This window comes from Schistocerca gregaria, chromosome 2 (assembly GCF_023897955.1).
Source record: "Schistocerca gregaria isolate iqSchGreg1 chromosome 2, iqSchGreg1.2, whole genome shotgun sequence".
NCBI classification, from domain to species: domain Eukaryota; kingdom Metazoa; phylum Arthropoda; class Insecta; order Orthoptera; family Acrididae; genus Schistocerca; species Schistocerca gregaria.
This window is the reverse complement of record NC_064921.1, coordinates 234,907,481-234,933,372: the sequence shown is the minus strand read 5'-3', so window position 1 is coordinate 234,933,372 and position 25,892 is coordinate 234,907,481. Positions and strand designations below refer to the sequence as shown.

The following is a 25,892-nucleotide window of genomic DNA, read 5'->3' as shown; positions in this document are numbered from 1 at the left end:
CTGTGTGATCAGAACTGAAAAGAGCGATGTGACGCAATCGACGGGTATACTAGAGACCCTGTTCAACACAAGTAAGCAAAGCTCATCGGATTTTCACTATGGTTTCCGTTTCACGCCCGATCGCACTTTACTTTCTGAACAGCCTTCGTGTATAAATACGACGAAGTACTGATGCACTGTTTGGTACATTTTTGTTTTGCAGTTTGCATTCTAGCTTTCTGGTTGTTGAAATTGCCCTTTCTATTACTAAATAGATAAATCTGTAGTGAAATGATAATTAAATGGATACCCTAGCTGCAAACAGGCGTTGATGTACTTCATTAGGGACATGTTGAAAATGTGTGCCCCGACCGGGGCTCGAACCCGGGATCTCCTGCTTACATGGCAGACGCGATATCCATCTGAGCAACCGAGGGCACAGGGATATCGCGACTGCAGGGACTTATGCCTTGCACGCTCCCCGTGAGACCCACTTTCCCAACATGTCCACACCACTACTTTCGAGTGCGCCTAAGAGATGTTTGCCCATCTTACTCGTTACTCGTGGCCCCCACCGGGGCACACATTTTCAACATGTCCCTAACGAAGTACATCAACGCCTGTTTGCAGCTAGGGTGTCCATTTGATTATCATTTCATTTCTAGCAAAGCTGCATGGTCATCTACGGTAACTGTTCTTTCGGGAACAGATACTATCGTCATGTAAAATCTGTAGTGTCTTTTTTTTTTCTTTTTTTTTTTTTTTACTGGTACATTCCTCTGTTTCAAGTTACAAATCAAGTTCAGTTTTGCTAATAATGCTGTTTACTTTTAAGTAACAGACTGGAGACCAAAAACTCTCTATACATTACACGGCACTTTATACAGGGCGATAAAAAAAAATGGCTCTGAGTACTATGGGACTTAACATCTGAGGTCATCAGTCCCCTGGAACTTAGAACTATTTAAACTTAACTAACCTAAGGACATCACACACATCCATGCCCGAGGCAGGATTCGAAGCTGCGACCGTAGCGGTCGCGCGGTTCCAGACTGTAGCGCCTAGAACCGCTCGGCCACTCCGGCCGGCAGTCGAATCCATGCTACGCCATGTTGCGGAACCTCTGCGTGCTCGCTGCGGCCCTACACAATATTGGGCAGGTGTTCCAGTTTCTTTGGCTTTTCTGTTTATCAGGGAAACTATCGTAGTGTACGATTAGTTATAATCGCCTACGGTAGCCTAAGGTAGTTTTAGAGCTGTATTGGATAGTCCAGGGAGCACGGGTTGTCTCTGCGGAAGTGCTGCGAGGTGTAGAGTGAGCGCAGCAGGTGAATGCGGCTTCCAGAAGCCCGCTGGCAGCGCCCGGCGCCCACTCCGGCCAGAAGGAGGAGTGGAGCGGCGCCGCTGGGGGCCGCGAGCGGGAGTGTACGAGTAGAGGCAGTGTTGCGCGTGCCGCCGAGGGCGAGCTCGTTACCGCGTTTGCCGCAAATGCCGAGCATTGCCGCCAATTAGCGCCGAGAACTGCATTAGAGCGGAGGCCGGGCTGCACGCCGGGGTCAACAGCGCCTCGCGTCCTCCCGTCTATTCCAGGCTTCGTTAGGAGCGGCCGGGTACCCGCCGCGGGCACGAACCGCCGCTCTCGTCTGCTTAACGAGCCTTTCGCGCCTGCTCCCGCTTCACGACCGTCTCCGTGGCTACGGTGACGCCTCGACGTGTCGCCGTCGTCCGACGAGAATCTGCTCGGCTGGGCGACGAACTGTCAGTCCCTCGGCGTTTCCCTCGCTCCAGGTCCGTACCGAGGCCGAATCCACGCTGCGACTGTGACGTGCGATAGGAGCCGCGCGTTCCGAATTTTCTGTCGTCCTGTGAACTGAATGCGATCCCTTCTTTCCTAGCTGACCATATGCGAGCAGATTTCTGTGACATCTACATCTACGTGATTACTCTGCAACTCACATTTAAGTGCTTGGCAGAGGGTTCATAGAACCACAATCATACTACACTCCTGGAAATGGAAAAAAGAACACATTGACACCGGTGTGTCAGACCCACCAAACTTGCTCCGGACACTGCGAGAGGGCTGTACAAGCAATGATCACACGCACGGCACAGTGGACACACCAGGAACCGCGGTGTTGGCCGTCGAATGGCGCTAGCTGCGCAGCATTTGTGCACCGCCGCCGTCAGTGTCAGCCAGTTTGCCGTGGCATACGGAGCTCCATCGCAGTCTTTAACACTGGTAGCATGCCGCGACAGCGTGGACGTGAACCGTATGGGGAGTTGACGTACTTTGAGTGACGGCGTATAGTGGGCATGCGGGAGGCCGGGTGGACGTACCGCCGAATTGCTCAACACGTGGGGCGTGAAGTCTCCACAGTACATCGATGTTGTCGCCAGTGGTCGGCGGAAGGTGCACGTGCCCATCGACCTGGGACCGGACCGCAGCGACGCACGGATGCACGCCAAGACCGTAGGATCCTACGCAGTGCCGTAGGGGACCGCACCGCCACTTCCCAGCAAATTAGGGACACTTGCTCCTGCGGTATCGGCGAGGATCATTCGCAACAGTCTCCATGAAGCTGGGCTACGGTCCCGCACACCGTTAGGCCGTCTTCCGCTCACGCCCCAACATCGTGCAGCCCGCCTCCAGTGGTGTCGCGACAGGCGTGAATGGAGGGACGAATGGAGACGTGTCGTCTTCAGCGATGAGAGTCGCTTCTGCCTTGGTGCCAATGATGGTCGTATGCGTGTTTGGCGCCGTGCAGGTGAGCGCCACAATCAGGACTGCTTACGACCGAGGCACACAGGGCCAACACCCGGCATCATGGTGTGGGCAGCGATCTCCTACACTGGCCGTACACCTCTGGTGATCGTCGAGGGGACACTGAATAGTGCACGGTACGTCCAAACCGTCATCGAACCCATCGTTCTACCATTCCTAGACCGACAAGGGAACTTGCTGTTCCAACAGGACAATGCACATCCGCATGTATCCCGTGCCACCCAACGTGCTCTATAAGGTGTAAGTCAACTACCCTGGCCAGCAAGATCTCCGGATCTGTCCCCCATTGAGCATGTTTGGGACTGGATGAAGCGTCGTCTCACGCGGTCTGCACGTCCAGCACGAACGCTGGTCCAACTGAGGCGCCAGGTGGAAATGGCATGGCAAGCCGTTCCACAGGACTACATCCAGCATCTCTACGATCGTCTCCATGGGAGAATAGCAGCCTGCATTGCTGCGAAAGGTGGATATACACTGTACTAGTGCCGACATTGTGCATGCTCTGTTGCCTGTGTCTATGTGCCTGTGGTTCTGTCAGTGTGATCATATGATGTATCTGACCCCAGGAATGTGTCAATAAAGTTTCCCCTTCCTGGGACAATGAATTTACGGTGTTCTTATTCCAATTTCGAATTTCCAGGAGTGTATCTCTCTACTATTCCACTCCCAAACAGCGCGCGGGAAAAACGAACACCTAAACCTTTCTGTTCGACCTCTGATTTCTCTTATTTTATTTTGATGGTCATTCCTACCTATGTAGGTTGGTGTCAACAAAATATTTTCGCATTCGGAAGAGAAAGTTGGTGACTGAAATTTCGTAAATAGATCTCGCTGCGACGAAAAACGTCTTTGCTTTAATGACTTCCATCCCAACTCGCGTATCATATCTGCCCCACTCTCTCCCCTATTACGTGATAATACAAAACGAGCTGACCTTTTTTGAACCCTTTCGTTGTCCTCCGTCAATCGCACCTGGTAAGGATCCCACACCGCGCAGCAATATTCTAACAGAGGACGAACGAGTGTAGTGTAAGCTGTCTCTTTAGTGGACTTGTTGCATCTTCTAAGTATCCTGCCAATGAAACGCAATCTTTGACTCGCCAGAAGCGTGGGCCAGTTTCGCCGATATATGATGTGTACGGCCTGGCGATCTCAGGTCGGTCGTTTTAGTCTTCCTCTAACGTACAAGCCACACTCGGAAGATCCAGTCTCTCACATCTGCACGGAGGTCGTGTTCCTCTATACAGGGTGGTCCGAATTTCCCGTTACAGCCTCCTAGGCCTTGAAGGAGGAGTGAGTACATTGTATTATGAATAGGAATCCATGTCCGGAAACGTCATCCAACGAGACTACAGAGCGTCAAAGTTATAGGCGCGGGCGTCTGTAAATGTACGTATACACGGGGTGATTCTGTGATGATGTATAGACTTTCTAGGATGATGGAGAACGATAAATGTATTAATTTGAAGTAAGGATCACTGTACCGGAAACGAACGAGTCGAAAGTTTGAAACGTCCCCTTTGAAAAATTATACAAGACTGTGCTTAAACTGACACACAATATTTTCTTAGCGCAACGCAATCTGACTTTAACTAATCCGCACAAGAGAATGACCCTGACTAACATTAACCTATACGTTTCACAAATCACTTACCTCACAAAAATCTTCGTTACTCGAACTACTGCAATACAGCGAGCGCCACTATTGCCAGCTAAATAAAAGATTCAGACTACTGAAGTCACTAACTACTGATAGGCATAGTTAGCAAATGAAAGATTTTAATACAGAACAAACAATGTATTTACCTTAATAGTCATAATATATATAATATATATGACACCAATTCTTACAAATGTCAAAACTCCGCCATCTCTCTCCCCACGTCCACCACTGCTGGCGGCTCACCTCCAACTGCCGCAACGCTACGCGCTGTTAACATCCAGCTGCCCAACACTACAATGGCAGACAACAATGCAAACGAGCCACAGACTGCACACGGCACAGCCAGTGATTTTCATACAGAGCGCTGCGTGGCGGCGGCATTACCAATAAAAAAAACCTAAACAGCCTACTCACAAGTTATAAACGAAAACCGTTTTGGTACCTCTGACAGTTGAATACAGCCGGCCGGGGTGTCCGAGCGGTTCTAGGCACTTCTGTACGGAACCGCGCTGCTGCTACGGTCGCGGGTTCGAATCCTGCTTCGGGCATGGATGTGTGTGATTTCCTTAGGTTAGTTAGGTTCAAATAGATCTAAGTTCTAGGGGACTGATGACCTCAGAAGTTAAGTCCCCTAGTGCTCAGAGCCATTTTTTGAGATGAATACATGTACCGGTTCTTGTGTTGCAAAGAGTGTAGGGTTGCTAACTTTCAGTGGTGGTAGTGTGAACAAAAACGAGAACAAATGTCCAATAAACTTGGGCTCTAAACTGAGTACCTTAACAGCTATAAACACTTGCTCAGTAGAGCGGATGTGTCTCACATTAGAGATGATGAACGAATGTCATAGCTCCTCAGTTATGCAATCTAAAGCCCACGTTTATTGGACATTTCTGTCTCGTTTTTGTCCACACTACCACCACTGAAAGTTAGCAACCCTACACTGTTCACAACACAAGAACCGGTACGTTTATTCAACTGTCAGAGGTATCAAAACGGTTTTCGTTTATAACTTTCGACTCGTTCGCTTCCGGTACTGGGATCCTTACTTCAAATTAATACATTTATCGTTCTCCATCATCCTAAAAAGTCTGTAACATCATCACCGAATAACCCCCTGTATACGTACATTTACAGACGCCCGCGCAGTAACTTTGACGCTCTGTAGTCTCGTTGGATGACGTTGCCGGACATGGGTTCCTATTCAAAATACGATGTACTCACTGCCCTCTACAAGTTCTAGAAGTCTCTAACGGCAATTTCCGACCACCCTGTATGTGGGGTAAATCGGCGGATTTTTGTGATTTATCCGCGGATATGAAAGTAGCTAGGATGACTGCAGGTACGAGTAGATGGGAACAATGGCAGGAGGGTGTCCACAATGAGGAAATCAAAGAAAAAATGGGAATGAACTCTATAGATGTAGCAGTCAGGATGAACAGGCTTAGATGGTGGGGTCATGTTACACGCATGGGAGAAGCAAGGTTACCCAAGAGACTCATGGGTTCAGCAGTAGAGGGTAGGAGGAGTCGGGGCAGACCAAGGGGAAGGTACCTGGATTCGGTTAAGAATGATTTTGAAGTAAGAGGCACCAATGTTAGCACTGAATAGGGATCATGGAGGAACTTTATAAGGGGGCTATGCTCCAGACTGAACGCTGAAAGGCATAATCAGTCTTAAATGATGATGATCCGCGGACCCAGCACAACAATGCGTGCTTGAGAGCCGATGGATTTAAGTAGTTATGACTGTCTCTACCGGAAGTGCTGCACACACACACACACACACACACACACACACGCGCGCGCGCGCGTCACTGGTTCGACAAACAATGCGGTGCCCTACTGCACTTCGATTTGTCCTCTTAATCGCCCGACATTAAACCCATTGAAAATGTCTAGAACTGTTTGCAAGCAATACTCCCGCAGTTTGTTAACTCTGTGGAATACAACTATCACTACCTTTGCATAGGACTCCAAAAACCAGAGTTCGTAAAGCGATTTTCCAGTACCACCTATTCTGTAAATGCAGTTTGCCGGGTTTGCACCAACACAGTCGATTATCTGTGCCATGTAAACGTACAACCGTTTTAGTAACTTGCTTCGGTTCTCACGTTATATCACGTTTTCAAAAATTTGCGGCCAATCCGGACAGAGTGACTTTTTACGCAGCGAAGGTTATTAGACTGAGAATGAGATATTCTGCCTCCTGTTACTTAAAAGAAGACAAATAGCAGTTACGCTGACTAAATCAGAAACCGGAAAGGCTGACTTCCAGACGCCATTTGTGTAAAGTAGCTGATCGGGAAAGCGATAATCTACCGATTTAGCAAAACCGCTTCACGCCTGGACGTGTAAACAACTCAGAGGGAGAGAGAGAGAGAGAGAGATAGAGAGAGAGAAAGGTTTCGGTATTCGTCTTCTGGAAGTTGTCACATATAAACGTAATGACTGAGTGGCTTCAGTTAAACACGGCATATCTGAAGAGACTTGTGCACTCTCGTATTCACCGTACTGTGGCTATTGTCGGGGTATTAGCAACACGTCGCCTGAAGGTGGTTAAACTTTTGTCCTGTGCGGTTACGTGGGTCGCGAGAAACACACAGGTTAGAGATTTTTGGAAGTATTCTGTAACAAATTGCACTGCTGTCTCTTCTTTACTGTACTACAAGAAGGCCTTTGGGAGGACTCAGAAACACATGTCGTTTTGATGTATGCAAACAACACTGGCCGTTGTCGAAGTAACGCAGCTGCAAGGTACGATGATGAGGCGGGATTTAATTCGGCTGCCTTTATGCATTTCCGTCACCGAAAACAATTCCCACCGCGGGAACGCGGATTTTTTTTTTCTTTTTACAGCGTCGCGTCGCGCCGCTCCGTCGGCCTTATTTTCTAAATTACAGAAATCGGCAGCGGTGACCGCCGCAAGAGGAACGGGTGCGGCGCAGCATCCCAGCCAGCGAGCTAGCGCTAACGACGCGGACGTCTCGTCCGCGCGCAGCGTCGCGTTAATGTATTCCCTTGGCGAGCGCAGGTGACGGAAACTTGGCATTCACAAAACACTGCCGCGCTGCACAAACGAAGCTGGAGGAAACGCAATTAAAAGCAGACAGCGACAGCACAAAGGGAGTTTAGTGAAAATAATAGACAAACACGGAGGTCCTCCTCCTCTGTGCTCGCGAGCGCGCGTGTGCTCTCGCCGCTAGCGGGCCTCCTCGGATTAGAGCTCCCAATTAGCGAAACACAATAAAATGTCCTCCGTCGCTGAAAAGGGACGCTGCAGCGTCGACGACGACGACAACAAAGCGGCGCGACGGGAAGTGTTGGCGAGGGACCGGGCTGGTAGGGTGGGGGAAGCGGCGCGCGCACCTCAAGTGGCGCTCTCGCTGCTGCTTTGTTTCCGCGGTTCGCCGACCGCGCTGCCAACCTCGCGGCGCCAATTACACTGACAGGAACGCAGGACACTGTGTCGTGACGAGCAGTGCAAGTACCACCACGCAAGCTACTGTCTCTACATCCCACCTCTCATCTCATCGACTACAGTATTAATTTTTGCTGTTGATACTTTCTTTTCCCATTTCTCTGACTCCAGCCTAAATTTTAACGTGATAGTGTCGCACGCCAAATCATGTGTGCCGTTAGGTCAGACGATAGAAATGTCACTTCACGCTTAGAGTAGCAGATTGACGGTGTCGGTGACGGTGACCAACTTTAAACAGTACTTGATTAATTTTCACATACATTTATTAAAGTAAGGAAAAGCATAGACATTACGTAACTTGATTCTGGATGCTGTTTACAATTGACAATGTGAAGTTCCTTTGGTCCTGGTACGTTAATCTTATTCTCACATATCTCTGATACTTGACAAAGTGTCCATTTATCTTCATGGCTATGTACAGGAATATGGTAATCTTATTAGGCGCAGACTGAAACTTGACTATACACTGGTACAGACTAATGTAGACTGGTACAGACAGGTGCAGATAAATGCAGACTGCTAATCGGAGCTCTGTACACTCGGTATAATACCTCGCGCGTTCAGGTATCACTGCGCGAGTGTGATCCGTGAGGAGACAAGGTTCTACGTTAGCAGCAATCTCATTGGCTGCGTTACATATTAATACGCGGATCGGCGGAAGCAGAATTTGGTCCGTCTCTAAGGCAGCGCCATCTCGTAGTGCAGAGACGGCCGAGTGCTGCGTCTGCGCTGTTGTACTTAGCAGGCCTCGCTCTAGTGGCAAAGTTGTGTACGCGCTGACTACGCGGAACTATGTACACAACACCATGTGTATCAGAAAATGTCATATTACGTGAAGTATCGGGTGAACAAAAATTGAGTATAAATTTGAAAACTGAATAAATCACGGAATTATGTAGATAGAGAGGTACAAATTTACACACATGCTTGGAATGACATGGGGTTTTATTAGAACAAAAAAAAAAAAAAAATACAAAAGTTCAAAAAATGTAAGACAGATGGCGCTTCATCTGATCAGAATAGCAATAATTAGCAAATATGATATTCTTTACAGGCAATGCTCAACATGTCCACCATCATTCCTCAACAATAGCTGTAGTCGAGGAATAATGTTGTGAACAGCACTGTAAAGCATGTCCGGAGTTATGGTGAGGCTTTGACGTCGGATGTTGTCTTTCAGGATCCCTATAGATGTAGGTCGATTACGAAACACTTGCGACGTCAGGTAACCCCAAAGCCAATAATCGCACGGACTGAGGTCTGGGGACCTGGGAGGCCAAGCATGACGAAAGTGGCGGCTGAGCACACGATCATCACCAAACGACGCGCGCAAGACGTCTTTCACCCTTCATTCCAAGCATACGTGTCAATTTTTATATCTACATTATTCCGTGGTTTATGAAGTTTTCAAATTTATACTGAGTTTTTGATCACCCGTTGTATCCACTCGACCCTGTTAACATTACCGTAGAAACTTAAAATGTTGCCGGCCGCGGTCGTCGTGCGGTTCTAGGCGCTTCAGTCCGGAACCGTGGGACTGCTACAGTCGCAGGTTCGAATCCTGCCTCGGGCATGCATGTGTGTGATGTCCTTAGGTTAGTTAGGTTTAACTAGTTGTAAGTCCTAGGGGACTGATGACCACAGATGTTAGGTCCCATAGTGCTCAGAGCCATTTGAACTTAAAATGTTGCCCTCGTTCCGTATTTCGAAATGGAGCAACTTATCACTAATGGTACTCTTCTGGGTGTTCTTTTATACGAAGTATTTCGAAGATAGATCCAGCAGTCTTCTTCAGTTGTTGCTAATAGTGCTTTTTTACGTGGTTACTTGCCGCCAGGATTTCAACCACACTGGCCTACCAGGTGACTCGGAAGGAAATAACAGTTTTCATTTCTTAACTAGAGACAAACTACAAAAAACAGAAACACACTCCGCATGTCGCTGGATAGAGGAAGATTCGAAGTTTTGACACAGTTGCGGTATTGTTTGTAGCAACATGCGACTGCACCACAAGAAATACCGTTCTGTGTGTTGGAAGTCTATCCGTTGTTAAAGTGCAACGTGCATTCCTCCGTCGATTCAGCAAGAAGTCGCCTCTACACAAGCAGATTTTGCAAAAACAGACAATGTCTGATGGGATAGCAGCAATCAGTGATTGTATAATGTTACTTATAATCCATCTTGACTGCAAATTTTTTTTATTCATATGACCGGTTTCGGTTCATTCACAACCATCTTCAGATCTAATATTTCAGTTACAGGAGTAACCCGAGCGGTTCTAGACGCAACAGTCTGGAACCGCGTGACCGCTACGGTCGCAGTTTCGAATCCTGCATCGGGCATGGATGTGTGTGATGTCCTTAGGTTAGTTAGGATTAAGTAGTTCTAAGTCTAGAGGACTGATTACCTCAGAAGTTAAGTCTCACAGTACTCAGAACCAAGAGTAACCCGTTCAAATCCAGCATGTGAAAGTTGCTGGATTTGGACGGGTTACTCCTCTAACTGAAAAATCAGATCTGAAGATGGTTCTGAATGAACCAAAACCGGTCATATGAATAAAAAAAGTTTGCAATCAAGACGGATTATAAGTAATATTATACAAGCAGATTTATGACTGGCATACAAAATTCTTGGAAGTTGGTTGCATGTGCATGGGAAAAGCATCACACAGGTGTGATGAAAGTGTCTAGCGTATCCGAGATGCCTTCACACGGAGCCCTTGGAAGACCGCAAGACGTGCAGGCCAGGAACTAAAACTTCCTCTAACAACGGTGTGGCTTGTTATGAAACGACGCCTGCATATGAAGACTTATAAGTCGCATTTACTGAAGCAATTGCGTCCCAGAGATCATAACAGAAGCTAGGAATTTTGCGTTTCAGTCCTCCAGGTTATCTCAGAGTACATTGTGACAGGAATATGATACATGGACATGCTGTAAATTGGTTCTTGCCTCAGCTTCACTAGGGTTCCAATGATTTAGTTTTCATGCATCATGGCGTCACGCTTCACCTCACCCTTATCTTAACAACACCATCCCACAACGGTGAACTGGAAGAGGTGAACAAGAAGGTCGTGTTCATCGCCTTTAGCCTCCCAGGTCGTCAGGCACCACACCCTGCGGTTTTTTTTTCTGTTGTGTACTCAAGACAGTCTTCGTCTCACACTTATGGCATCTACGCTTCAATGGTTGAGAAATCGATTTGTTGAAGCTATCGATCCAATAAACAGGAACCTGTTCATTCGTGTGAGGAATGTTTCTCCAGCAATGTATGGTGCTCATGTTGAGTGTATGGCATAGTGTCTGTGCGAAAATGAAACTTTGAACCTTTGTCTGTCCAGTGACATGCGGAAACATTTGAGGCCTGTTCTTTCTTTTTGAATCACCCTGTGTTGTTTCTCACGGCACTACTTACATCTCAGTTCGACTCCCCACGCCCACTACTCTGCAAACAGGGGCGAGACCTATCATACTCCATAGTCTGGTTGGAGTATAGCTAGCGTGCACAAACAACAGCAAAACTCGCAGCACCTAAAGAAAATGTCTGGGCCAAGGGTAAAAATATTGAGTACAAAACGGAAACAAAGTCCGAGCTAAAAATTCGGTAGTACATCATTAATTAATCACGACCACAAAACCTAAGAGATCAAAATACCGCTAGTTTCTTCAAAACCGAACAGGCTTGTCGGTAGGGAGAGCTACGCGATCGTTATTCCTAGAAAATAAACTTATGTTCAGTCCGTTGATCACTGTTTTAATTACCTCAGTGTTACTTGTTTCAGGGACCCTCGGCCATCTTCCGGTCGTATTTGTATTTACGCAGAAGCGCTACCACTTTCACCATCCACGTGCGTGACAGCGCCTGCAAAGGGTCATTTTAAGATACAAAACAATGATCGATAGACTAAAAATAAGAGTATTTCATAATATCGCTAGCGTTTGTAAATTAACCTTTATGCATGAGGTATCACTGTAACTGTCCTCGATTCGTGATAGCCGGCCGAGGTGGCCGAACGGTTCTAGGCCCTACGGTCTGGAACCGAGCGACCGCTACGGTCGCAGGTTCGAATTCTGCCTCGGATATGTGTGATGTCCTTAGGTTAATTAGGTTTAAGTAGTTCTAAGAGGACTGATGACCTCAGAAGTTAAGTCCCATAGTGCTCAGAGCCATTTGAACCATTTGATTCCTGACATTTCATTTGGATAGTGACTACTACCGTGCTCACAGAGCCACTGTTTTGTGCGATAGAAGAGACACAGTTTTTCTCTAAACAAGAAGAAAATAATTTGACTTTACCAGTATGTGCTAACGCAAAACGAATACCATCAACGAACTTCGGAATTTGACACATCTATGATGCAAATATCAATTTCCCTGTTATTCGTTAAGCGAAGAGTATATGCAACATAGAAACTTGGAAAATCTGTAATGCAACAAGGTCCCGGATACTAACGTTTGACGTACTTCAGGAGGGTGGGGGTGGTGAGAGAGAGTGACAAAAGTACTGACACTGATGTAACAAATATTGGTAGTGAAGTTAACAGGGACATCAGTGAAGAATGTGATCAGAAGCGTGTTATTTCTGCGTGATTTACCTTATTACAACGTAAGAAAATATGATTAATAGTGACCATGTTTTTGTAAATACATGAATTTCTCTCTACTGAGTTTCTCTTTTTTCGGCTTGAAACTTAATAGACCGTGTTATATTCGGACTATTTCTTAAAAAAAAAAGCTCTGGCCTCTGTAAGGCACGTTCCTTTTTTACTTTTTGTTCGCCCTCGCGTGATTAGAAACCTATGCATCATCTTCTGTAGATATCACTTATATTGCCACAAAAATGTTATACAAAGTTTTCATTGTTGTTCTGTTTCAGTCCGAAAACTATAACAACTGCTTTTATTCAGTTGTGAGTTATACGAGGGTGAGTCAAATGAAAACCTTAAATATTTTTTTAAATATTATTTTTTGTGCAGAAGTGGTACAAAGCTGTATCACTTTTCAACATAATCTCCCCCACGCTCAATGCAAGTCCGCCAGCACTTACAAAGTGCATAAATTCCTTTAGAAAAAAATTCTTTTGGTAGTCTGCGCAACCACTCATGCACCACGTGGCGTACCTCATCATCAGAACGGAACTTCTTTCCTCCCATTGGGTCTTTGAGTGGTCCAAACATATGGAAATCACTTGGGGCAAGTTCTGGATTTATCGCTCTCTTCGTTTCTGGTTGGTGGAAGTGAACCCAGGTTTCGTCCCCAGTAACGATTCTTGCAAGGAAGGCATCACCTCCTTGTTCAAAGCGCCGAAGAAGTTCTTCACAAGCATCAACACGTCGTTCTTTCATTTCAGGAGTCAGCTGTCGTTGCACCCATCTTGCAGACACTTTGTGAAACTGGAGCACATCATGCGCAATGTGGTGTGCTGACCCACGACTAATCTGTAAACATTGTCACTCGGCGGTTTTCCTTCACTATGGCTTCAACTGCTGCAATGTTCTGTGGAGTCACAACTCGTTGAGCCTGACCTGGACGAGGAGCATCTTCCACTGAAGTCACGCCATTTGCGAACTTCCTACTCCATTCGTAGACTTGCTGCTGTGACAAACATGCATCACCGTACGGAACCTTCATTCGTCGATGAATTTCAATAGGTTTCACACCTTCACTACGCAAAAACCGAATAGGACAACGCTGTTCTTCCCTGGTGCAAGTCGCAAGTGGGGCGGCCATCTTTATACTGATACTGCATCGGTATGTGTGCATCTGCACTATGCTGCCACCTATGGCCATTCTGCACGCTGTTTGTAGCACGGTTATCAACTTACAGGATAGCGGCGCGAAATTTCGATTTGTTATTACAAATTTAAGGTTTTCCTTTGACTCACCCTCATAATTGTAACTGTCACATCCAGCTGTAATATATGGAAGTGAAACGTGGATAACTACAAAAAAGGATACACTAAGAAGCCGTGTGCGGAAAGTAAAATACAGAAATAACAACAACGTTATGATAGTCGTCTCTAAAAGGAAAAGAAAGTACAAGAATACAGAAGGAAATGGAAAGAGGACATCATTAGAACGGAAGATGACATATCAGAAATGAAACCTACAAGAAGAAGAAACTAAGCGATATCCAAAACTAGGTGGAAGGACTTAAGGTGGAGACTGCTCTAAATGCGGAAAATATAAGTTAAAGCAGACGATATTGTGTATGTATGTACTGTATTAGTGGTGTCCTGCTTGACAAAATTATTTCGGTTAAATCCCTATGCGCAACGTTGCACAGCAATTTGACGTGGATCGAGCACGTAAGGTCGGTTGTAGGAAACCGAATGTTCTCCTTTGGTTTACTGGCAGTATTCTAGTAAACTATAGCTCATTTATAAAGGAGCCCACATATAGAAGATTTGTGCAATCCATTGTTGAGCAATGTTGTCGTGTTTGGGACCAACGCCAGTTCGGATTAAAGGAAGACATCGAAGCAATTCAGAGTTAGGTTATTAGATTTGTTACTGTGAAAGGAGTCTACTGGTGCACATTTGTATGTGGCACCCGAAGATGGTAAACGATGTATGTCTCTGACAGGCTCTATAATGCGGATCGCTGACTGTGCACGATCGCAGAGCCAAAGATACTGCTTCTGCCCTGAGATTGTAGTGTTGGAGCGCGCTTGGCGCACAATTGTAGGTAGCTGTCTGTGAGCGAAAGACGATGGAGTAGGCAGTTTTCGTGGTGTGCTGTGTGAAGCCAGCAAATGTTAGATTAAATTAGGAATTACGAGAACGTGTAAGTAGAAGTATTCTCACAAGAAAAGTAGAGATGTTAAATAATTATGATTTTTGTTATGTCAGCGCGTTATTATAGATGAGTTGGCTGATAATTTGTAATTGTTAAGTAACCACAGAATGTACGTAAACTGATTTGATAATGAGACTAGTTATATTTCACTTTTGTAATGTTTTTAAGATTTGTTAACAGAGCTATATGTAATTTGATGATTTGCATGTGTACTGGTTTAATGGAGTTAGATAATACTTGCTGCATAAATCCTTGTTTGTGGATCAATTGGTAAATATACTGTATTTTTCTGACCAACTTCAACTGTTAAATGTTTCTGAAAAGTCTAACTTAACTTTCAATATAGTTTTGGCAGAAAAAAATCAGTTTTAGTAATTCACCACAATCAGTACCGCCTCCCTATCCAGGTCATATGTTTTCCAAAGAAGTTGGGTGTTTCATAAATGTTTCCATTTATCGACCACAACAATTTCATGTGCATTTCAAATATTATGGACAGCATTGCACACTGCTGAGCCTGTAGCTAGTATATAATGAGAGACCAGAATATATCGCGTTCCACCGTTGCTGCTCAAGCGGTAAGACAACATAAATATTTGTATGCAATCGCCTTCATCCATTGTATTCCATATAAAGAATAAATTTTTGTAAAGAACGTTACAACAGTGTTAGAGATATGCTTCGGGAACTCAAATGCGAGCCCCCGGAGGGAAGGCGACTTTCTTTACGAGGAATAATTTTGAGAAAACTTAGAGAACCGGCATTTGAAGCTGACTGCAGAACGAATATGTTGCCTCCAACATAACATAACGCGTAAAGACCACAACGATAAGATGACGTGTCCTGACATGGGGGGGGGGGGGGGGGGGGGGGAGAGGGAGGAAAAGGGGTACTGGTCAGTCTGCGCCCCCGAGCGGTACAGAGCAGAAGGCAGAAGGACAATTCACAGTGAAGCCATTAGATTGTTTTCTTCTATCTGAGCCAACATTGGTACAGGCATTTACTAGAAATGCAGGTGGTGAGACTCGGTAGGGAACTCGTGGAGACTCTTCGACAAACAGGGTTTTGAAATAGTTGTTTATTCCGGACTAACTAATACACTGGAGGCTAGCTGTAGTGTTGGAAAAAGCATGAATAACACTGTTACAACAGAGGCCAGTGCAGAAGTCCCAGGAGCGGCTGCTAACCACAGTAGCAAACACTAGCAACATCTTAAGGCAACAGCTTAGTAGCAAAGGAAAACATACTGAATATGACACTGTTCACTTAGGTACTCAATGTGCGAGAGCATACTTGCGCGGAGCTGGACCGAGGCTAGAGACGACGGACGCGGATTCGGCGCCCAGATCGTCGGACTGAGAACTCCGCCGAAATGCGGAATCTAAGGGTTTTAAAGAGACCCGTGGGGGCACTGTTTTTCCCACTTAAAGCCACCCGGCCAATCCCGCAGGTCTCTTGCAGGCGTCTGCCAATCACGGTTTAGTTAGGTCCCCTCTACTGCTCCTAAGGCGCGGAAGTTAATGCAATTGCACTAAGTCCGTATTTGGTATCAACATTGTTCAGCTGAAAGCTAAACGTAACTGCTCTGCCAAATAAGGCTTGCAACATTGTTATACGTCATTTAACCCCGCCCATCGGGCTCCCCTGACTAGGGACTGCTAGGTCTTCAGTTTTTTGGCGTTGTCGCTCTCTTTCTAACCCTTGTGAGCCTACTGATCTTTCTGTTCCCAGGGCTGGTATCAAGCTGGCTTTATACGCTATTACGTGCCTGTTGGTTACAAAGTTCTAAGGTGGCAACCTACCACAGCGTCTAGACTACATATGAAGTTACATGTTAATTCCTTGAAGAGTAACTAGCGCCCTGGGACCGCGTCTGGAGGCGTCGGCATTTTCACAGATCTCTCCCCTTACGGTTTATTTCATGTAACAATATCTCTCCTAGTTTCTTCTGCCCTCAGCATCGTCTCTGCTTCCGCGCCTTGGAGCGCCTATCCTCCTTTCTCACAGCTTCAAGATAACACTACAGTAGCAAGGAATAATCAGTATATTACAAAGACACGAGAAATTAGGGCTCATACGGAGACATATACACAGTCGTTTATGCCTTGTTCTATTTCCAATTGGAACAGGAAAGAATATTACTAGTAGAGATACGGGATACCCTCCGCCACACGCTGTTGCGGAATATCTATATGGATTTAGATGTATTATATGGTTACAAAATTGCAGAACAATCACGGGAAGCATTTACTTCCATGAGATATCTAGGAGAATGGGTATGGAGCGATTTGAAGTGGGACGACGACATAAAATTAATCGCTAGTAAGACAGATGCCAGACTGCGATTCATTGGAAAAATGCTTAGGAAACGCCTATCAGCACTGTTAGAAGAAATAGAGAAGATCCAAGGAAGAGTAGCACGTTTGGTTACAGGCTCACTCAGTAAGGGCGAAAGCGCCACGGCGATGTTCACCCAACTCCAGTGGCACACCTGGAAGAGAGCAGTTCTGCATCACGGTATGGTCTACTGTTAAAAGTTGCGAGAGCGTGCTTTTCTAAAAGAGTCAACCAACATATTGCTTCCTCCCGCGGATGTCTCGCAAAAAGACCACCAAGATGAAATTAGAGGCTCTAGCTCCGGGGGAGGTTTACCAGTAATCGTTCTTCCCGCGAACCATACGCTACTGGAACAGGAGAAGAGGGAGGGACTCTGTCATGCAAAGTACCTTCCGCCACACACCGTAAGGCGGCTTGCGGAGTATAGATGTAGATGAAGATGTAATAATACTAAAGCTGTTTCACCGAATGATAACTACAGTTGGGTTAGCCGTTGGGGAGTCGTTGATAGCCGGCCGGAGTGGCCGAGTGGTTCTAGGCGCTACAGTCTGGAACTGCGCGACCGCTATGGTCGCAGGTTCGAATCCTGCCTCAGGCATGGATGTGTGTGGTGTTCTTAGGTTAGTTAGGTTTAAGTAGTTCTAAGTTCTAGGGGACTGATGACCTCAGATGTTAAGTCCCATAGACCTCAGAGCCATTTTTTTGAGTCGTTGATAGAGCAAACTGACTGCATAAATGATTCACACATCGATAGCAATGGCGTACAGGCTTCTGGAGAGATATGAACAGGTAGACGGATAAGTTACAAGGTGCAAGGTGCGTGTCACTTTTGTCTGGGACACCGGCTTGTATCTGAGAGTGGGGGACTGCTGGATGGTTTGAGCGAAGTGTCTCTACAGAGTATTTCTTCCGCCCGCAGAAACCGGCGCCCCTGCATCCCCCGGAAACCGGAGACGCCATAAATAAAGCCGTCATGGGGATTGTATGAATGTCACCTCGGTTTACCGCGCTGGGTTCGCGCGCGCCTGAGACGCTGTGGGAGGGAGCCGGAAAGCGCTATAGGCCGTGAAAACTGCAGCACGGTTCCTCTCTCTCTACTCATTCCTTCCCGTTTCCCTTTACCGGCGCCTTTACGTACGCACTCCGTTGCTCTAGAAGCTATCGACGTAACGTGCACTGAGGTATGTGTAAGTGTCGTCTGACGGAGGTTGGTCTCAACGTCGCAGTGATTTACTGTAACCTGACAGTTAATGTGAGTCCCTCCCTATACGAGATAGGAAGCAAAACTGGTTTATTAAAATCTGTTCAAAACTACATTAGCCGCGATACTTCGGCGGGAGTACGTGTGGAGGGTGCTGGGTGTCTCGTTTCGTCGAATCACATCACATTCGCTTCGCTCAGACTCGCAATCTACTCGGTGTACAATTATGGAATTGGTATAGAGTGTTTTCTGGAACAACTGCACTATGTCTTCGTTTAGCTTCATTTCCGGCAACAAGTTATTAAGGGGGGTAGGACGTCAAACGGGACGACTTGGAGCAGGAGAGACACCACAGGACATTTTAATTTCCACTGTCTATACTTTTAAAAATAAATTCATAAAACTTTGTCAGAATGACCAAAAAGGATTCAGGATTTACACTTATAGTGGTGGAAGTTCAAAAATATAAGAAAACAATTTATTTTTTTACATTTGTATTTCACCTTTTTTTCACTTACCGTTGGCTGCATTTGTTGCTATAGGTATACTTTTCTTCATAAGTAAGGAAGATTCTTCGATGAATTTTGCACAGCATACAAACCATATTTACAGGTGTATGAAACTCTAGAATTTTCCAACTCTATTAAAAACTGTGATAAAAACTGAGCTAATTAACTATAAAATTTGGGTGTTTTCTAAGCATGAAGGTTGAAATATAACAGCACATTCATTTTTTCATAAATTAAATAATTTCTAGAGTTTTATACACCTGTAAGTATGGTTTGTATGCTGTGCAAAATTCATCGAAGAATCTCTCTTACTTGTGAAGAAACGTGTACCTATAGCAACAAACGCAGCCAATAGAAGTGAAAAAAATGAACTTTCACACGTAAAAAAAATTATTTTGTTACGTTTTTGAACTTCCACTGCTATGATTGTGAAACCACAATCCTTCCTGGTCATGCTGACAAAGTTTTATGAATTTATTCGTAAAAGTATAGACTGTGGAAATTAAAATGTCTTGTGGTGTCTCTCCTGCTCCGAGACGGTCCGTTTGACGTCCTACCACCCTTAAGGCGGTATGCAGATATCTAATTTTATTGTTCTTTCGTCCTCAGAGTCGCGTATTATTATATTAATAACTGTCTGAGTACCTGGTGTTGCCCTGGCATATATTTATTTCAGTTCAATTATTCCATCTCTCCCTTCCTCCTCGCTCTGCCCATCTCCTTCTCCAGTTTCTCTCTGTCCATCCCCTGCATCCCATCCCGCCCATCTCTCTGTTCATCTGCTACACCCTACTCTCTCTTTCCAACTCCTCCTTCCCCTCTTTCTGTTCATCTCCCCCTCTTTCCTCTCTACCTCCTTTTCCCGCTTCTCCACCTCCTCCTCTTCCTTCCCTGTGTACCCCCTCCTACTCCTCCCCCTCTCTCTGTCCATCTCCTCCTTCCCTCGTATCTCCTGAACTGTGCGTCATACAATGATATAATTTTGTAGGCACACTCAGCAGCATATGTGCATACTGTCTACTTAATGTGTTGCGGATAGAGTTACTAGCAAAGAAGCAATAAATGTAAACGTTATGGTATCGTAACTGATACGTCGGTTTTACTGCACGAACAGCGAAAATGTAGTAGACGTTAAAATTTCTTCGTTTACTCGTTTTGTGGGGAGTGTCAGCGAGAAAAATTTTCGTAAAGGTTTGAAATTATGTGTAAAGTTTGTTGCAAGTCACTCAGAACTCTCATTCTGAAATACTGGATGAATAAAATCTGAGTATTCTCGTGTCATGACCTACACTTCTTTTTCACCCCCACCCTCACCCATTTGTTAGGCAGGTGGGTCTCACTCCCACAACGAGTCTTTGCAGACAATAAGTGATATGTGCACCAAGTTTGGTTGAAATCGGTACTGTGGTTTCTGACAAGCAAACAAACACGATAATTTTACAGATTTATTATTGGTGTAGATTACGCTTTTTGGACCGTGTAAACTGGATGAAACGAATTCTTCTACATCTTCAGTGGACTGAAATATATACATATTTGCGTGCTGGACATTATACATTGAAGGTTATAAACCGTTAGGGCACTTTCTCATTTTTCCATTACATCATAATAGTTTAAATTTCAACCCACTAATTTGTATGTATTCTTGTTCCGATTTTATGGCTGTCCTTGCCCTTATCTCCATCGAGATTTTGTCTGCACGGCACTAACAAATACAAATTTACACACGCACACGCAGAGAGAGAGAGAGAGAGAGAGAGAGAGAGAGAGAGAGAGAGAGAGAGAGAGGGAATCACATACATTCTGTTGTTGGCAACATGTGTGAACAACATCCAAAATAGTGTAACACAAAGAAAACGATTGTTCATTTCCTGATGCTATGCAGATGACATTTTGCGTGAAAATAATGGGAAGAACAGCTATAAAACTGGAACAAGAACACATATAGAGCAGTATCTACTAAATTCGTAAGTAGAAATTTCAACTAAGACATCACAGAAAGTCAGAAAGCGCCAGATCTGTTTATACCTCCAATGATGTGAAGTAAGAGCGGAAACACAGACATTCAGGCTACTGATGACGCCTTTTAAATAATAAAGGCAAAACGCGGGCAGCACGAAAGTTTTATTTCATTACGCTGTAGTTACAGCGATCCAAAGTCATACTTATTAATATAATAACGGTATACAATCAGTTTACTAAATGCGTTTCCTTGTGTTCTTACCGTCTTTTCAACATGTGGGTAACTATTTTCATTAAATAAAATTGAACACATTATGCCAAAGAAATGTTAGGAATGCATCATATTTTCATCTACTTCAAACCGGAACTGTGTGAGAGTCCTGTAAAACGAGATAATTTCAGTTAAATGAGACGTACGAGTATAATAGTCAGCTCACGCCTTAGGTACTAAATGATGTCAATGTGGTTTCGTTACTACAAACAAATCGCTAGTTTTACAATTAACTTGTTCTAAAGTTTTCTGTTTCATCTACTAATTTCTAACATTAGAAAAAAAAATTAAATTTTCAGCTGATTAGTGCGGTGGGAAATCTTATGTAGGCCAACCGGTATTGAGAGACAGAACAAAAAGATACACGTAACACTATCTGAATTCTACAGCAGTTTTATTGCAAGTAGTGGAACTTATTTTGTGCGACACGGACTGAATTCCTGAGATGAACTTCATTTTCAGTTCTTAATTTGCTTGATCATACTGTCGTTTACTGTCTAGTAAAGTATCAAATATCAAAAGGAATTGCAAAATGATTTACATAAAATATGTACATGGTGTGAAAAGTGGTAATTGACCTAATCAAAGAAAAGGGCGAGGTCCTCCACATGAGTACAAAAAAATTCCTTTAAATTTCAGTTAGACTATAAATAACTCAAATGTAAAGGCTGTAGATTCAGATAAATACCTAGAGGCTACAATTAGTAACACTGAAATTAGAATCATCTTAAAGAATATACGGTGAAGATGAAACAAGAAGTGAGTTTTATTGTCAGAACACTTAGATGATGTAACATATCCTCTAGGCTGTCTATACTATCCGACCTACTCCGTAGTACTGCTACACGTTATGGAATACTTACATACAGAACTGACGAAGGGCAGCGAAAAAGTGGGAAGAACGGCAGTTCGTTTTGTATGATCGCAAGTTGGCGAGATAGTCACATATATGTTACAAGTGCTGGGGTGGTAATCATTAAAACAAAGGCTTTTTTCGATGCGACGAGATCTTTTCACAAAATTTCATTCTACAACTTTTGCTCCGAATACTAAAATATTTTATTGACTCCCACTACATCGGGAGAAATGACCTTCGTAGTAAAACAAGAGAAATCAGTGTTCATTCTTCGCACATATTTTTCGAGAGTGAATCGATCGAATAATAATTCGACAGTGGTTCTGTGAATCCTCTGCCAAACACTTAAGTGTGAATTGCACTCTAAACATGTACCTGGAGATAGGTACGGCGGAGGAACGGTGGAGCAAGCTGTAGAATGGAGGAGGAGGAGGAGGAGGAGGAGGAGGAGGAGGAGGAGGAGGAGGAGGAGGGGGGGGGCTCATATACGTCTGGCGACATTTTAATATAGAGACTATAATGATAATAATAAGAGTTTGTTTACATGAGTATTTAGAACATTGCTGTAGTATATCTCCAAATAAATGGAAACTCAGAGAACTACAGCTTTTCGAAAGTTTACATCCAAGCTTATTAGATGTGGAGCAACAGCCCCCCCTCCCCCCGGGCTCCACTCTTTCGATCCTTTAAAGACTCGAGCTCCAACTGTTAATGCGTTACACATTTGATAAAAAAGAAACTAAACTCCGTCCGAGCTGGCCATGAAGGTCCAATGGTACTGGCCGGCCACCGTGTCATCCTCAGCTCACAGACGTCACTGGATGCGGATATGGAGGGGCATGTGGTCCGCACACCGCTCTCCCGGCCGTATTTCAGTTTACTCGACCGGAGCCGCTACTTCTCGATCAAGTAGATCCTCAGTTTGCTTCACAAGGGCTGAGTGCAACCCGGTTGCCAATAGCGCTCGGCAGACCGAATGGTCACCCATCCAATTGCTATCCCAGGCCGACAGCGCTTAACTTCGGTGATCTGACGGTAACCGGTGTTACCACTGCAGCAAGGCCGTTGGCTTACACGTTTGATACTCCAAGAAAATATAGTTTATAACTATGTTTCGTGCAATCATGTATATTTTTCCGGCACGTTCAGTGGTATGAGTGGATACTATTTGCGGAATGGATTGCAAATACAGTTAGCAGTAAATAAGTAATAAATTAAAACGTCATGCCTGATGCTGAAGCTTTTCTGCATGAACAGCGGGAATGTAATAAGCGATAAATTTTTTTGCATTCAATATTTTGTGTGTGTATGTGACGACTGGGGAGGGGGGGGGGGGGGGGGGAGGCAAAGCGAGAAAAAATTTCGAAAAGGTTTGAAATTACGTGTTAAGCTTGTTAGAGTTAACTAAGATCTCCCATTCTCAAATACTGGACGAATGTACTCTGGGTAATTTTCGTGCCGTGAATTCTACTCAGTCAAGATGTATACATGGTTTCTAACTTTACTACGTTTCTTGTTGTGTTAAAGCTTCAGCGTAAGATCATACCTCTTAATGAGAGGATTATGACAGTGTTTTGAATTTTTAAACTTGGTTACAGTTACATCAACTACCGAAAATCAAACATTTCTTGTCCGTGGAAGCCTTGAGATAGCAACGTGCAACTGGGATGGAGTGGTCAGGTGACGTATTAGCTGTTTAGTCGTAATGTCATTCAGTTGTTTACAGAAATATAATGGAAACATAGTCTCGTAACTTTGACATCATAATAAAATTCACACGATATAAAATCGACTTGTGAATTGATCGTTATTAGTATTGGCTCTACTTGGCACTACGACTGCAGGCTATGGTTCTGCGAGACATAGTGTAAATCAGGGGAGTACTGTTTCATTCGCTCGTTTCTGCCTACCTTCGAGAAAGTCAGCTTTTCTATTTTTTCCCTAGAGTGTATAGAAGAATGGTTGAAATGGCTCTGAGCACTATGGGACTTAACATCTGAGGTCATCACTCCCCTAGACTTAGAACTACTTAAACCTAACTAACCTAAGGACATCACACTCATCCATGCCCGAGGCAGGGTTTCGAACCTGCGACCGTAGCGGTCGCGTGGTTCCAGACTGAAGTGCGTAGAACCGCTCGGCCATCCCGGCCGGCAGAATGTATAGAAGGTTTCCTGCTGTCCGTCTTCCCTCACTGAACTTCCGGTCCAACCTGCGTGCGCTCGGACCGTGTTGGATTTTCTATTGATAGTAGATCGCGTGAATAAGCGCTCTCACATGGTTCTCCGCAAGTCGTCAGGACGGTATGCCATTGCTGTGGGCAACAGACTGAAGCACTGTTGCAATTTTCTACAATTTCTTACCATTTTTGAGACTGTCAGTTTTTATGCCACTTTATTCTCGGAAATTTAGCTGAGAAATTTGGAAATTTATGCATGTAAAGATATGAACACCGTTACTGAAATGTGTGTTCGGGGGTCATGCTTGTGACAGCGCCCGATGCTTCCCCTGTTAAGTTCTTTAGGGTAGGTATGACACCTTCAACTGTATTTATAGGTCTTATGTATTTGTAAGCGATTTCGGTGTTACGTTACAACACCTACAGGCTCTTCAACAATGTGAATGGAAATTAAGTCCCACACTTCTTTACAGACCATAGGGGAACGATGCGGAAGACACGCACCGCTTTACTAGGCAAGGTCCTAGTGGATGTGGTTTGCCACTGCCTTCCTCCGACCGTGATGGGGATGAATGATGATGATGAAGACGGACACAACAACACCCAGTCATCTCGAGGCAGGAAAAATCCCTGACCCCGCCGGGAATCGAACTCGGGACCCCGTACTCGGGAAGCGAGAACGCTACCGCGAGACCACGGGCAGCGGACTTCAACAAAATAGACATCTGATATTGTTAGCTGTGAATCAGAACGTTTGTCCCATTGGGCGGCACGTCGTGTACTCTCCCCGCCCATCCAACATCCGACAGAACGTTGCACGACGGAAGTCACTATACGCTATATCCTCTACAATATACGGGACATACCGAGGGAGGTGGCGCAGTGGCTAGCACACTGGACTTGCATTCGGAAAGGCGACGGTTCAAGCCCGCGTCCGGCTATCCTGATTTTGGTTTTCCGTGATTTCCCTAAGTCGCTTCAGGCAATTGCTGGGGTGGTTTCTTTGAAAGCGCACGACCGACGTCCTTCCACGTCATTTCCTAATACTACGGGACCGATGACCATGCTGTCTCGTCCCCTCACTCACTCAAACAACTAACCAACCATTCGGGACAGAGCCTACGAAGAGGAGTGCCGAGTTGCCTATGACTCAGGCGCAATATACGAGGGTTGCCCAGAAAATAATGCACCGCTTTTTTTTTCTCAGGCGAAAACAATGCGACGAATGCGAAATGTTACGTATGTATTATCTGAAGTCTCCTGAGTGAGCGCCCCAAGTTTCCGTCATTTCCGACAGGCAGCGTAGCTGCAAGACAGTTTCAAAATGGAGTCTGTGGGTGATGTACGTTATAAGCAATGTCTCGTCATTGAATTTCTCACTGCAGGGAAAGGAACTGTGGAGAATATCCACAACACATTGCGAAGTCCATGGAGCATCTGCTGTCGACAGAAGTACAGTTAGGCGCTGGGCACGGAGGGTGAGATCAGCAGAAGGTGGTTCGGCGGAGCTCCATGATTTGCAACGGATGGGAGACCATCCACGGCTGTCACACCTGATACAGCGGACCTAGCCCCGTCGGACTTCCACTTGTTTGGGCCATTAAAGGGTGCCATTCGTGGAAGACTTTTGAGGACGATGAGGAGGTGATTTACACAATGACGCACTGGCTCCACCACCAGGACAACGGTTGGTACCGACAGGGTATACATGCTGGAGAAGGCCATAGAACGGGATGGAGATTACGTGGAAAAATAGGATTTGTAGATAAAACTCCACTCTTTTGTGTGTGTAAGTCTCACTGTGTTCAATAAAGAATTGTTGAAGAATAAAATGCGGTGGATTACGTTCTGGACTACCCTCGTACACTGACGGAAAAA

General features: G+C 45.1%; 1 protein-coding gene and 1 pseudogene across 1 annotated transcript in view; one reads left to right on the top strand and one right to left on the bottom strand.

The window, feature by feature from the left end:
• LOC126336765 (homeobox protein OTX1 A-like) overlaps positions 1 to 25,892 on the top strand; it is a 384,863-nt gene that overhangs the window by 188,085 nt on the left and 170,886 nt on the right. The gene's annotated exons all lie outside the window — the stretch shown is intronic.
• Positions 22,788 to 22,905, bottom strand: LOC126337374 (5S ribosomal RNA; annotated as a pseudogene).